Consider the following 6,354-nt stretch of genomic DNA (forward strand, 5'->3'; position numbering starts at 1 on the left):
TCCTGCAGCACTACCTGATGATGGTGGTAGTAGTAGTTCCCCTGGGGTGCTTCCAATTGGAGAGGGGACCTCTCTACTCTGAGCAGATATGATGGAGTTCGGAAGGGCCCTTATGGTAAGGTAAGAACAACTCCAGAAGGCAGTTGTGCAGTGAAACAGGATAAGGCTTTACGCAGCAACTGTGTAAGTGCAAAGCACAGTGTCTAAACTCTTGACAACTGAACTCTCTTTTCTCAGGGCTGTCTCTAGATGAACCTTGGGCAGTTTTCTTCTCCTAGAGGGTGTATGGACAGTCTCTGAAGTGCAGTCTCAGTGCTGGTGCTCACAATCCACTGCACAGTCTAGAAAGGAACTGAACTGCAACTAGACTGAGAACTGACTGAGCCCTCAACGGTCGTCCAGGAGACAAAAGCCTCCTCAAACCCTGCCCAATGGCCTGTGATAGGCCAGGGTTGTATCAAAGCTTAGGGTTTGAAACATTGGGGGGAAAAAACAATAGGGAATGCTGCAAACAATATATGTACAATCACATAGAATGCAGATTACAAGATATACCAACACAACCCAGAAGCACAAAAAATTTAGCAGTAGCACTCTGGGAGGCTGCATATTGATGGCCTTTGATTGGTGGGGTTCTGACCAATGGGAGCTTGCTGATCAGCAGGAGTAAGGGTCTGCTCTGCTCCCTATCACTCTTTACCCAGGTAAAGCTGCTTATCCACTATAGCTTGGTCATGTTAATTAGATTACTGTATTTCCAGCCACCTACCTCACCAAATAAACCCTGAATAATAATTACACGACAATTACGAAAGGTTCATGTATTTTCCATCTAACCTGTTATACTTGGCTCAATATCTTTGTGGGCTAGGAATGGAAAGAAAAGTACAACATTGTACTACTGCTATTGGAAAAATGCTGGCACAAGGTTTTGTTTGCCGACTTTGGAAGTCAATAAAAATCACATAAAATATTCATAAAATAATACAATAGAGTGTAACAAATTCAGTTTAACATATTGTAGAGTGGAATTTTTTTTCCGTGTATATTGTATTATGACTCTTGACAGATTATAAAGATTTTCACACACAACAGCAAGATGTCTCATTCATATTAATAGTCTTCAGGCAATTCCCAGACAATGCCAGGCTTCACAGACAATAAATTGATAAAATGATCACATGACAGTTTTATATATTGCCAATCTGGATTTTATATAAGCATAGCATACACCTTATTTAGGTCATTACAATGATGATATTAGATTCAGAGGTCAGTACTATGATAGATTTGGTACTATCATAGATATAATAATAAGAAGGCAGAGCGCTGAAACACACATCGGGGTGGGCAGTCTGACCTTATCTTGGACTCATCTAGTATGGGTATGTGTACTTCCCTTTACTATATCTCCATCTTTTGGGACTACTTTTGTATAGTCTCATGGTCCTCTCTATTTTATATGCATATACGCTGTATATGTCTTGTGATATAGGAGTATATTTAACAACATGCATATTGCTGGCATTTATGTACCTGGTTATTAGGTAGATGGTTTAGGATACTTCTATTACACTTATACTATTTAGATACATTGATGTTTTTTGTTTTGTTTATTTGTTTCCCATTTATTTGTTACTATTGTGATACTCACTTTGGCTTTTGCGATATAACACTGCTCCATAATTACTTTGCAGTATTTTCACTTTGATCTTCAGGATGTGATACCCAACTTGGCCCCTTAAAAGAGGACAATCTGGATGTTTCCGAAGAAATAAAGCTGGTCCGCAACTTATCCAGGTTCCATAAAACTCAACTTTTAATTAGCCATTAAGAACAACACTCCATGCATCTTAATGGCTAATTAAAAGTTGAGTTTTATGGAACCTAGATAAGTTGCGGACCAGCTTTATTTCTTCGGAAACATCCAGTTTGGAATTTGCCTCTTCAAAGTCCAGAGGATTTAGGGTCGTGCACCTTGCTAGGATCAGGATTTATATTGGTGAGCCGATGTTCTACATATCTTTTTCTACCTTAAAGAGGACCTTTCATGGATTTGGGCACATGCGGTGTTATATACCGTTGGAAAGCTGACAGTGCGCTAAATTCAGCCCACTGTCGGTTTTCCCAATCTGTGCCCTGGGTGAAGAGCTATCAGTGCCGGTACCGTAGCTTTTTACAGTCAGAAGGGCGTTTCTGACAGTCTGTCAGGAATGTCCTTCTGCACAGCAGCGCCTATAGCGCAGTACAGTGTGAGCGGGGAGGAACGCCCCCCTCCCCTCCTGATAATACTCGTCTATGGACGGGCACAGATCGGGAATGTCGGTTTTCCAGCGGTATATAACACCACATGTGCCCACATGCATGAAAGGTCCTCTTTAATCTTTGCTTGCTGTACTGTATCTATACAGCTTTCTGTGCACACTTACCTTGTTCTTCGTATGTGATGTCGCCTCATGGAGTGTATATTCTACCTATGTCCAAGGTTTAGTACATGACTGATTTTATCTACCTGTCTGTGTCCCCTGTTTTGTTGTATTTATCAATAAACACTTTTTATCTTTGTTACATATGTTGAGTACTTCCTTCCTTTTCTTGTTCTGTTTTCATATAGTTGCTGGCATTGGAAGTACGATTTGTACAATGGGTTGTTACTTGGTTGGGAGTATATGTTGTATCTAAACACTGGTTCGTAGCTCCCACATATGTCATGTCTGTTGCAGAAACAGCTTTTTTTTGTTGTCGTTGCACATTTTGCTGTAAAGATTGAGGCTCTGTCCTTAGGATAGGTCATTATTTGATCGGTAGTAGTCTGAAACCAGTCTGGCTGATCACTTCAACCTATTCATTGAATATCAAACACAGCGGTGTACAATGCATATGGGCGGTGCTTGGGGTATTGCTGCTTCATATCATTCACTTGAATAGGACTGGGCTGCACACAAGCCAAGCGATCAATGAATGTAACTTTGTTGGCCTTTGAAGCACTTTGTTTCATATAAGATACCGATTCTTCTACTGTGAAGATGTCCTGGAAGCTCATGTGTTTTGATGTGCTTTTTATCTTGCGGTTGAATTGTTGACTCTCAGTAACCACACTAGAGTGTTTATCTCTACTCAAGAGAGTCAAGAATCCCATGGCATGACGATCTGGAAAGTCTCCAGGGTGGTGACTCAGTCTGCTCTTGCCATGGGAATAGTCTTGCACCTTCAATTGTACCTTATTGTACTTTCATCTTCAGACAATATCATATGGTACAAATAAGTTCCCAGTTATCTTACTATATACTCTATGTGCCAGGTGCTGAATAAAAGTGAGCCTGCGCTGAGATACCAGTGGATCTATATTTCTCTATAGAGACCGGCTAGGTCATTCCATGTACTAGAGAACATATCCCACTACCCGCACAAGTATGTTGGGACCTTATGGCCGGGGAAGATCAGGAAGACAAGAATACATTGAGTTAATCTCTACAATGCATATACAGCTCAACAATGATTAATTCTAGCTTTCTACTGCGATGTTCAACTACTGTGTATATGCGGCTATTCCTCAGATTATGACTGTTGAATCATATTTACTGCTGTGGTTAGGCCTGACTTTTGGCAAAGACTTTTAGACCCCATAGACCGCACACTATCCTGTTGCTTCTCTGGATCTATTTTGCCCATGGTCGATCTGTGTTTGTGTCAACCATTTGTATATCTAAAATTGCTACATTTTCCATTGTGTTGGAACTATGCAAAACAATGGACAGCACATGGATGGCATTTGTGTGCTGTCTGATCGTCACAGACCTAAAGGACTTCATGGGTGTCATTGATGTTTGAAATAACACATTATAAAACAATATGATCATATACTGTCCACACAGGTAGCACATGGCCGTACACAATGGACATCTGAATAAGCCTTCAACGCATGTCAAAACCTGTTTGCTACAAAGTATTACATCTCATTTTAGCCGTTTATTAAATGAATGCTTCAAATAGAACAAATGTTTCCAAAATAATTGAGACTTTTTTCAGATGTGAAGTGGTTGTAGCTAAGCAGGAAAGGAGCGCGATTCAGAATGTGCTACATCGTGCCAACAGTTGTAGCAGAAAAATTTGCAAAAAACTAGGGCTGGGTTCACACAGGAGTTTTTTGGATTGAATACAAAATCCAACAGACATGAATTATTACCAAAAAATACAAAAATTTTTTATTAAATAAAAAACATATAATGAGACAATACATATAAAATATAAAGGGAATGGAGTACCCAAATAGGCACGAGATGGTAAAGGTAGGTATTAAAACAAGTGTTACAGCACATGTTGCAACAAGGAATATCAGTGAAAAATTGTCTGTGCCATATGAATATATGTGCAGGGGTAGGAATGTGGGTAAGAGCACATGGAGTGTGAGACAAGAATTCCACAATTATATTAACCCCATATCTACTCCAGCGAGTTCAATAGTACAAGACCAGACATAACCAAAGTATAAGAGTGACTGCACAAATACATCTCTTCATAATGAAAGAATGACTACATAAACATTGCTGCTTCCACTGCTTAATACCATACCAAACCGTGCCCACGACCCGCCGTGCGTTTCGCCCAATAGGGCTTTGTCAAGGGACATTGAAGCAAAGAATCATGGGAGTATTTATTGTTAAAATACAAGACAGCTGTACCTAATACCTGAATAAATTTGCCGCCAGTAACGCGTACGTCCTCTCCCGCCCGGCATAAACTATACATAGTGCACTGTGTAAAGAAAAATGGCCGCCTGATATACAACCGCGGATGTGCGGGTCAGCGCAGCATACAACAGAGGTAAAAATGAATGGTTGAGCATACAAAAGATGACTGCCGGACGCGGCATTCCAGGCTGGGTTAGGCCAAAACTATTAGGCCTAGTTGGAAGGGAGTGTCGCAAAGCAGACGTCCACAGCTGAATCAGCCGAGGAATCCTCTTGAAGAAGAAAGGGCATGTTACCTCTTTTTTGCTAGCAGAATAAATGAACCCATTGAAGTCAATGGGAGCCTTTTTTTCTGCGCTGAAATTTCACACCAAATTCCTCCATGTGAATGGACCCTTAGGGCAGAAAGTCTGCAGAGTAAAACTCTACAAAAACACAATGAAAAATGCTGCTTAAAAAATGCAATGCTTTTCCATTGTGTTTTTTTTCCAAAGCGTTTTGCTACGTGGGGCCTTAGCCTAAATGGTAAACCTGATTTAAAATGATGCAAAACCATTTATCATCACAAAGTCCAGTAGAATACTAAACCACACAAATAACTACAGTGTACCAGGCACCATATTACTCAAGACACTATAGCAAATATCAGTGGAAGAATATGGTCAGCTACTGAATTATTACAGTTTGTAGACCACTGCCACTTTGTATTAGACCTACGGTCAGACTAGGATTTAAGGTTTAATGCAGGCATTAAAATTCACCTCCATATTAGGGCTCATTCACATGTCACATTAGGGATCATCTTCATCCATGTACTTTCCAAGCTTTCAATGAGAGCACATGGACCCATTGATTTCTATAGGTCTATTCAGTCTTCTGACTTCTCACCATTTCACAGACAGCGGTCCTGTTGAAAGAAAACACAGCATATATTATTTTTGTCTGTTTTCTAAGTAAACACACCCAGGCTGGAATAGTTCTCTTAATAGTACAAGAAAAGAAGTTGTTAACTTTCACCTCCTTACAAGGTCACACCCGTTTCCAAACACAAAACTATTGTGGTTCATAATTAGCATTTTTTTCAATGCAAATATACCGGAGATATCTACCCTATGGTCACTTGGTGAGAGATACTCAATGTAGTTGGATTAATAGCAAAGAATCCTGGAACAGAATAACTTACAGCCATTGTCCAGGGTCCTGTTGAGTATCTGTTTGTATCTGCCATCTTGCAAGTTTACTACTACATATATAAGAGAAAATAAGGTGACAGACTAAACTAAGGGACAAAGTGACCCTTTAAATCTCGTGGTTTGAGACAAAAAGTAGCAATTCTCGACACAGTGTTCCATAGGATGCTCCTAAGTGGTAGACAAGTAACGTGCTTTACTAGGTGGGAATTGCTCCTTGCTGGGACTAGTAGTTTCATAGGATTCTGCAGTCTGGCTTGGAGTCAGCTAGAAACAGACCTTGTGTGTAAATGTCAGTAGATACAAATGCAGGTAGTTAGATAGGGTGCATTTACACATGCAGGTTTTCAGGTGCAGTTTTTTGAAGCAAAAACCAGGAGTGGATTACAAAAAAAACAACAACAGAGAAGTAGCAGAACATGTGGTTTATACTTTCTCTACTTTTATGACCATTGTTATAGTTTCAAAAACTG

This window comes from Leptodactylus fuscus, chromosome 7 (assembly GCF_031893055.1).
Source record: "Leptodactylus fuscus isolate aLepFus1 chromosome 7, aLepFus1.hap2, whole genome shotgun sequence".
In the NCBI taxonomy this organism is placed as follows: domain Eukaryota; kingdom Metazoa; phylum Chordata; class Amphibia; order Anura; family Leptodactylidae; genus Leptodactylus; species Leptodactylus fuscus.